Source organism: Stigmatopora nigra, chromosome 22 (genome assembly GCF_051989575.1).
Source record: "Stigmatopora nigra isolate UIUO_SnigA chromosome 22, RoL_Snig_1.1, whole genome shotgun sequence".
NCBI lineage: Eukaryota > Metazoa > Chordata > Actinopteri > Syngnathiformes > Syngnathidae > Stigmatopora > Stigmatopora nigra.
In genome coordinates this window covers 2234529-2243712 of record NC_135529.1, presented here as the reverse complement: position 1 = coordinate 2243712, position 9184 = coordinate 2234529, and the positions used below count along the sequence as shown (strand labels likewise).

Genomic DNA, 9184 nt, shown 5'->3' with positions numbered 1-9184 from the left:
CGAGGGCCACGTCTGCCTATCAGAGGACGGCAACCCCACGTGGGGTGGCGAAGGGAAACGGATGACGACACCACGCGGAAGCGTTGGCCCCGCCCCCGACCGCTTCACTCGCACGCACGCACGCACAACAACAACCCGTATTGCGCGCCCTCATTAGCGCGCTAGTTTGCCACCCAAATCAAAGTTTTTTTCTCGGGTGAGACCAACACCGAAGGGAAAGGGGTGGGAGGCGTACTCGCCTCGTTTTTTTCTTGTTTTTTTTTTTTTAATTCGACGCGTCCCCCGTCGAAACCAAATGAACTTGTTTGTGCGCGAGACGTTGATGCAACGTGACACGCTTTCCAGCCACATATGTGAAGCAAAACCCTCAAATCAGGCGCTTTTTACTCCCTGCCGTCGTTCTCCACAACACCGTGAAGGACACGTTAATGACCAATCGATCCTCGATCAAATTAAAGCATCGCAGCCTTGACTTGTTCTATATATAATATATACATCGTGATGGTTCCTCCGACACATTCCGGACGCCCTTGCGCTAATTTAGGGTGCCGGCAGAGACGCAGCGTAGAGGACAGCCGATTGCCTTTGTCTGATATTAACATCAGCCATGTCTGAGCTCCGACGCCTTGTTTTGAAGCTTCAGCTAGGGCCCCACGTGGGGACGCCTCTGTGGCTTTAAGACGCCTCGTCCAATGGCGACTCGGCGCACTTACTCGGCGGCTCCCAATTGGCCAGCGCCGGCGGGGCCTGTCAGTCACGCGGTTGCGATGTCAATCAATACCACGCGGGGTCAAGCGCTGACAAATGCCTGTGCTCCTCGGTCCTCTGCCTGCGAATAGAGGCTGCAATAGCTGCTTAATTAGCTTCGAATGGCTTTTCTCTCCTGTTCAAACAATCTGTTACCACCACGTGGTAATGAGAGCCAATGTTAAACAAAAGGGGAAAAGGAAGCAGTTGTAGCATTACAACCTGTAGTTTTCCCTCCACACGGCCAAAGTGGCGAAAATGTTCAATGCTAACAGAGCTAGCCTATTTGCACATGTGGCGCAATATCATGGCGGAAGGGTGTTTGTATTTTAACATGGCTGTCTTCCAAATCGCTCACCTAGTGCCTCTGCCTGATACACTCAGTTCTCATTGTAGTTTTTGCTTGTGCCTTCGGGCATCTTGAAAAGTGGTGACTTTAAACATACACATTTCTTTTGATTTTTTTTGTGCCCACACAGTTTGCTGTTTTTTTCATTTATAAATAAATAAACAAATCTGGGAGCTAAATAAAATGTGGAAGTACAGCAACACATAGAAATAATCTTATGTAAAAAAAAATCAAATCAATGTTGCTATATTTCACGGTGTCAGTGCTTTTGTTTACTTCTATTGAATGTGAAAGGTGATCTTTCATAGTTTTGAAATATATTTTTTACTATCTTGGTCGGGCTGAACGATAAACACATTTTTTGAATTTTTTTGTAATGACAAAGCTAATCTGCTTTGTTCAATATTTATCCTGGAAGCTAAAAGCATCTGTTATTGCTACAATGAACTGTAACAAACACTGCACTAACAAACAATGTTCAATAATTCACAACTTAATAATTTGAGCAGTTGCCTAAATAAAAATCAATTAAAGACATTTTTGCCGTCAAATAATAGCTGTTGCATTTCTTTCGTCTGGGGAAGTTCTACTAGGCCTGAAGTGTGAAAGCATGCCATGTTTCACACAGGTTTTGTAGGAGCCTGTTGGCAACCCAAAGGTCATTGTGTCATGTTAAGGTCCAAAAAGCAGCAGTGTTCTACTTGTCATTCTTGTCAGCCACCTCAAGGAAGCAAGTTGGCTGTGTATGTGTGTGTGTGTGTGTGTGTGTGTGTGTGTGTGTGTATTTTTTTTCACCCATTCCCCTCCCCCCAAAAGTAAGGACTGTGTGAGAAACTCAAGCACACACAAGAGCCTAATCTGAGCCAGGCAACCCCCTTGCTGTGCAATAGAGAGAGCACTTGGATTAAAGGCAACAAAGGCTGAGCCAAACCCCAGAGAGAGTATGGGGGTGTGGGAGGGTTCCACCCTGTGAGACCCCCACACTGTTTATTTACACGGACAGCCCAGCCTGACTGGAACACCCAGCCCAAGGCATTACACACTGGCCTATTTGCAGAGGTGGCTCAAATTCTTGACAGAGCAGTGATTGTTCTCACTGCGCCTGCCAACCAATTCACTTGCTGCCCAACACCAACACAAAACAAATACTTGCCTCCATGGAACAATTACTCTGGGATCATACAAGTGTTTAAACATATACGTATACCCCAACTTCTTTTATAACTCTCGCAAGTCTTGTTTGTGCACGCGAGAGCAAACTCTTAGCAATTGCCGTGAAACAATCTTTCCGACGTCTAAAGCGACGTGTGAGCACAATCAAAATGTGAACTGGTTTGCTACTGTTGACGACGTCGTTCAAATGGACCGGGTGTCTATCGCCCTCAATGGCCTGGCACGTGTGTGACATACTCGTCTCTTTTTTTTTTGTGTGTGGCAGTGAACGCAGCTCAATCATTTTACAACAAGCAACAGTTTGGCAGGCAGTCTAGTGCTGTTTAACAGGCTGTTTAATGCCACTCCCAGTTGGAGCCCACGGTTAAGCCGAACATAAAACAAACAGAATTACATGTCAAGTAATAAAAACAGCTACACTACCGCTTTGCCTTCTGCTAGACGGTTGCTTACACGCCATGCAAAACGCAATAGCTAATCAATAGCATTGATAGTCACAGTGTGGTGACCCTTTAATCAAAATATGCACACTTATGCACCAGCACATAGACAATATAGCACTATACTTGCAAATATAATAGTTATAGCAAAGACCAATCAATATTTGAGGGATTATGCATGCACTAAAACAAAAACCACACAGTAAATAGAACACAATTACTGTAAATAAATGTTGTCAAACTTAGTTTGGTCCGTATTAATGCCAATTAGATCTCCATTTTGTTTTTGGCCCAAAAAGTTAATATACTTGCCGCCTTTGACAGTACTAGGTTATTAAGTAAATTGGGCATCTATTATTGTCAGAATGAACGAATGTGATTGCAGATTGGAAATTAAGCAAAGTGCAGTAGTGCATGCACTCGATCACACAACTTACAAACATTAGCTTTTGCAAAAATAAATAAAAGCATTTAATTCAATATAACCAGTTTGAATGAGCTACAAAGTGCCTGTCAGATGGAACAACGCCGCGGGCTGCACGTTTACTCTGTAAATATGTGCACTTTTGGACAAGACCAGTGGATAAGCACTGGCATAAAGAGTCACTTTGAAATGTCTCATTGCACATCAGGACATTTCAAATGTGAGTTGTGTTGGTTGGACATCTTTACATAACTTATACCTTTCCTGTTTGTACTGGGTTGATGTCGCATAAACGTTCCCTCCAGGTAAAGATCGACAAATATGAGAAACAACTTCCCATGAGCCGCCCTCTATTTGCGAATTGCGCAGTAGCGGCTCATTAAAGTAAGCCGGGAGTTAATAAATGACTCCGCCATTTTCCCCCCTTTGTGCACATTCTTGTTCATGAAGCGGAAAATGTTGGGCTGCACAGGCGGAGTTTGTGTTGCACTTGCACATTGGCACACGCTGTTTAGAGCCAGACTCACGTTCACAAACAAACATGCAGTTCTCTAAAGTATATATACGTCATTCATGGAGAAGAGGAAGCAGTTTTCTACCCTGCATACAGATTCTATTCAGGCAAGTGTGTTGCATCAAGATGAATTGCCGGCACAGTAGAACCAGGGTGACCCACAAACCAGTGATCGATGAGCACAGGATAAAAACTTATTGGAGGAGAAAAATGCAGATGGCACACAAGAAAATAAGGTTTGTCACAAGGATTTTCAGATGGCATTTAAAATTATATTCTATAGACTTTACATTGATTGCAGGAGTGAGCTAAGATTCATTCCATTTCCGCTGTTTATCCTCAGAAGGGTAGGGGGTGCTGGAGCCTATCCCAGCCAACTTTCGGCAGTAGGCAAGGGGACACCATGAATTGGTTGCCAGCCAATCGCAGAACCAAGATTAGTGTTGTACATAGTATATTCGTCTGAAAACTAAGAACACACTTATATCTGATGCATGTGAAGTTATGCAAAGTTCCCCTTAGAATTTTAATGTGAATTCTATCACATTTGTCTCAATGACCGTCATCTCCTTACTAGAGGAACGGCGGGAAATAGTGAGCGCAAACGGCTCGTTTGTTAGTGTTTACATGCTAACGTAATGTGAAATGTGTGTGAAATGTTAATGAGGCTGCTGTCCAATGCTAACACCCACGCCAACATGGTTGGTGGGCCTACTAGACAGGCAAGCCAGGCAGGAGGTTGCTTTGGACCCCGGCCAACAAAGGGGCCCCCCCAAGGCTGTCAAAATGTGTACTGCTCATGGGGGTACTTGACACTGCCTTTGGACCTTGCATATTTTGAAAAAAGTGAAATCATTTTACGTATCATTAAAAAAAAAATCACTTATAAATGTTTTTATAATTCAAAAGTTCTATATATATAGTCTGCCAACTGTATATTTCTTTTACCATGTTTATGTGCATTTGTTTGCACAAAAACACATTCCTGCAGTGTCCCAAGGATTTCTTGTTTAGATCACCAAGAGACGCTTGCAATGGAACTTCTAACTTTTAGCGCAGCTACTTCACATAGTCTATCTTTACCAAAAATGTCTTTCTTAGTTTGCTTTACAAAGTTATAAAGAGTCAACACAAGCAGACACATGAGAGCTCCAAGCAGTACCAGTTGACTGAGCCCAACTTGAACAGATTTGGTTAACATTAATCCAGTTTGCTTAATGTGATTAAAAAGATTCTTTGGGCCTAAATTCAGTCATGGTTGATGATTCCATTCACATGGCATGGGAATGACTTCGCGTGACCGTCTCCTGCCGTTTTCAAGGAGAAAAAAATGCAATTTGGGCTAAAGTACGCTATTGTCAATTATAACTAACCTATCTGTCTTACCTCCTATAGTGGAAACCTTCTAGACAAACCCAAGATATACTATAGTGAGACCATAGAAAATATATTGACGTCTATATTTTACCACTCCCAAGGGCAATTTAAGTGCATTATTGAGTTGAAAAACAGAGACCGGGAAAGTGGACAAGGAAATTGGGGCGTGGAGAAGTGTAACGGAGACTGGAGGAAGTTGTCAGTAAAAAAAAAAAAAAATCTGACAGCAGATCAGAGAGCTCCTCCAGCTGGAACTTGTGCACACGGGGTCGCTAGAGCAGAACCTGGTGCTCCGTTGGGATGAAGAACTCAACACACGTAGCACCTTTTAGGATATTCTTTTTTTTACTTTGGTTTGTATGGTCATATCATTGCTTTGTGCCAATTGTACGGGGGGTGAGTTTTTTTTGTAACAAAATCGTGAAGTCGTACGCAAATAATCTTGAATCATTGTATTGTGGTAAACTACACCCTATGCAAATATGCCTTGCTGTTAAGTTAACTGTGCGAAAATATCACAAAAGGTGCTTGGATTTGGGCTCATTTTTGCATTGGTAAAGACAGCAAAGACCTTTGAACCAACTAACTTGCCAACAGTACACTAAATGATCTTCTTGTGTTCATAGTAGTGCAAATGCAGATTGCAAAATGTGACTACAAATGGCAGATCTTAGTGTGCAATTTTCAAATGTAGGTTATACATATTGGTTATGGTAATCAGACCATAACAGTATGCTATTGGGACTATACTAACATCAAGAACATGAGCGTTCGGATGGCTCGAATATCCCATACATATATGGGAAACATGGTGTCGGTCTCTTTGAATAGTTTCTGATCATTTCACGTCCTCAAAAAAGGGTACGGATGCGTTAAAAATGTGAAAGTCCGAATCCCTGAGCGAAGAAGCTTGCCCAAATCAACAGATGAGAGCAAACACATTAAGGAGGCTAAGCTCCTTCTTTTTATTTCAAACGAGGATGGAAATTGACTTCCTTATTAAATCTAATTATTAGCCGGTGCCCTCCAAACGTCTTGAGAAATGGCCTCCGGCGAGCGGCCCATTATCATAAACAGCACCAGTGGCAAGCTTAAAACAAATGGTTTATTTAGTCGGTGTTAATGGGATTAAAGTGTGTTAGATTCAGGAGCAAACCTCGCATCTTCATTTCCATGTACACTCTCTCCTTTTTTTTGTTTGCATTTCTTTCCACTCTTCCGCCTTGCGCTCATCTCGGCGTCGTTGGACAGATTGTGTTCAATCGTGAGCCAAAAATCCCAGACAATCATAAATAATAAAGGATTACAGCAATCTCACACGAGCGGGTGGCCCGCCAGCAGCGAGGCGCACACAGAGAAATAATTGTTGGCCATCTGCGCGTCCCGCTGCGAGGACGACAAGGCGTAAACAAAGAGCACAGTGTACCTGCTAAAGATCCTTCTCGGACTTTCCTTCAGCCGCGTGACATGAAAGGCCGTGATGATGCGCAGCCCCGCGGAACGCCGCTCTGACACATTCTTTGATTAGAGATGTTTCACCAGCGTACACTGATGAGCTGCGCCTGTCGGGGATCAAACAAAGCTGAAGGGGGGGCAGGCGTGGGGGGGGGGGGGGGGGTTATCACTCTATCTATCTGCAGCTAAACAGAGCTGCAGCCAAACAGAGTGAAGGATAATTGACCCGCCAAATGGTCACATTTACATGTCATGCACGCACTTCTCTGCCAAGCAGAAGGAAAACTCACCTCTGCAGTTCCATGAATCCCTTCACGGTGGATTTAGTTGGGGTTTACAAGCATTGCGTTACACAAACGCTGACAGAATGGATAAAACAATCGTCCCTGGACCTTATTAGCGAATGTTGAGCTCATTTGTGAGCTATGTTGGAGGATTTTTATCTCATTTTTTGACCTTTATGTGAGGAGTTTTATTTTAGCTCAATGGCGACAATTGACATGAAATCGGATTGGATGCCTCTCGTTGTTGTTTTGGCAGCTTTGTTTATGGCCCGGTTGAAAATAAAGTCACGTTTTATCGAAGCTTTCGTGACAATTTTGGTCTTTCACAGAAATGTGGTTTTCTTGTTGCCAGATTTTCTTGTGTCACATGCACTCAGATGAGTCTTGAAATTAAACCAAAAGCCCCAAGAATGCAATTTATGGCTGGCCAATTTTAGCAGGAGATGGTAAACAAAGATAAAACTTCATGTGATCTAACTCTCACCATTAAACGGACCTGACAGAGATAAATGATAAGACAGGCATGACAGGATCAGAAACTCAATGTAAAACAATTACAATTTCCCAGCACAGCATTAATAGCCTTGAAACAACAGTCATTGGCTGCCATAGTAACTATGTTTATCCACTTCTCCACAGAGAGGTTGAAAAATGGCATTTCAGCCTGAATTTTATCCACCCTAACAAGGAGAATCTCATTATGTTTGAGATTAAAATAAATGGAGACAAATCGTACGCGGGATGCCGGAACGGAAGACAAAGAAAAGGACGGAGGACAAATGAGGTGTGTTAATGTGCAACGTAGCTTGACCTGCTGACTAAACAAGTTACAATCAGTTGAGGATACTGCTATTAAACTAACTGATAAAGCAAAACAGCAGTACCAATGCTAATAGACAAGAAGAATGATTATTATATTGCCCCCACAGGTCACAAAATACTGTCACCTATACACCAACGTATGGAGATCCAATCACAGGTGCGTGTAAACAAAGAGAAATATATTGAATTGGTATACAAATCTGGTTAAAGGCGGTCTGACTAGACACAGAAGCTGCTTTATAACCATATAAATCAAACCAATGACTGTTTTGATTCATGAGCGAGTCCATCATGCACTGGAGGGCAAAGTCAACAGTATGCATCAAGCTTGAAATATGTGACACCTAAGTGAGCCCAGAGTGCGGTCGGAGATTTGACATCTGGAAATGTTAAGTCACCACTGAGCTGTTAAAGGCGGGAGAGCATTTTCTGGATGCCCCGACCGCGGCCGAGCGTGTGCGATGCCATCGCCACCGCGGCTCCGCGCTGGCCTGTAATCCAGCTGGCCGCCGAAGCCGCTGCCGTTGGCCGCCCGCGAGGACCCGGGGCCTCACTGTTTGTTTACGCCGCACACACACACAAGCGGCCATTAAACATGGCCAGTCTGTCAAAAATAAAAAGAGACTTTTCATGTCGGCGGGCTGCAATTGTGGTTCTTGTGTGATGTTTTTTCCTCCACGCTGACCCCGCGCTTTGAGGTCGGCGGGCCGCTTAACCCGGAGTCGGCCCGGCGGCTCGGCCCGCCGTATTTTTTTCCAAAAAGTACCTCGTGTGCGGAGTACTGCGGTTTCGTGCAATGACTATGGCAGCCTCCGTATCATTATAAAGGTTCCTCGGGCAAGATCCTTCATAAATGTGCACATCATTTTCCTCATAATGACCACCTTAGCTTTCCTCATGTTTCCCAAGCGTAACCACCGGGCAACGCCAAGTATTCAACTCGCGGAGCACTTGTGGAAAATCTAGCCCAGCTTCAATTGTGCAAATAGTTTTCAACAAATTGCAACATTTCAGAACAAGGGTTGGGTCCTGGTGTGTTTTGGAAGCAAATTGGGCAAAAGATTTTGTCAAATTCGCACAATCCATGTCGGCCTCTTGGACACGTGTCCCATTTCAAGGTTCTTTTTTCACCTCTCCTTCACTGTAAAAACAACCAGCTAAATTTATGGTAAAATAATGGCAGCTGTGGTTGCCAGGATATTATCGTTCAAAATCCCTAGTAAAACCATAAAATAAATACATGGTGCTTTATATTGTTTTGACTGAAGATGATGGTTAAAAAAATCATATTATTTTATATCCTTTGGGTTTGCATAGGATTTTTGCGGGTACTCAGGTTTCCTCCCACATTCCAAAAACATGCAGGGTAGGCTTGTTGAACACTAAAATTGCCCCTAGGTATGAGTCTCCTTCTGCCCTGCGATTGGCTGGCCATCAATTTCGGTTTCCATAGTTGGCTGGGATAGCCTCCAGTACCCCCCGTGACCTCTTTGAGGATAAGCGGTACAGAAAATGAAAGAATGAATTGGTGCACCAGTATTTTACCCTAAATTTAACAAATGTATCAACATTTTTCCTCCCACTGTTTAGTTAATCTCA

The 9184-nt window shown here is 43.4% G+C and overlaps 1 long non-coding RNA gene across 1 annotated transcript in view; it reads right to left on the bottom strand.

Moving 5' to 3' along the window:
- Positions 1-6218: 6218 nt before the first annotated feature.
- Positions 6219-9184, bottom strand: part of LOC144180921 (uncharacterized) — a 28828-nt gene continuing 25862 nt past the window's right edge. Inside the window, exon 3 of the long non-coding RNA XR_013324566.1 lies at positions 6219-6586. This is a non-coding gene — a long non-coding RNA (uncharacterized LOC144180921). The remainder of the gene's footprint in view (positions 6587-9184) is intronic.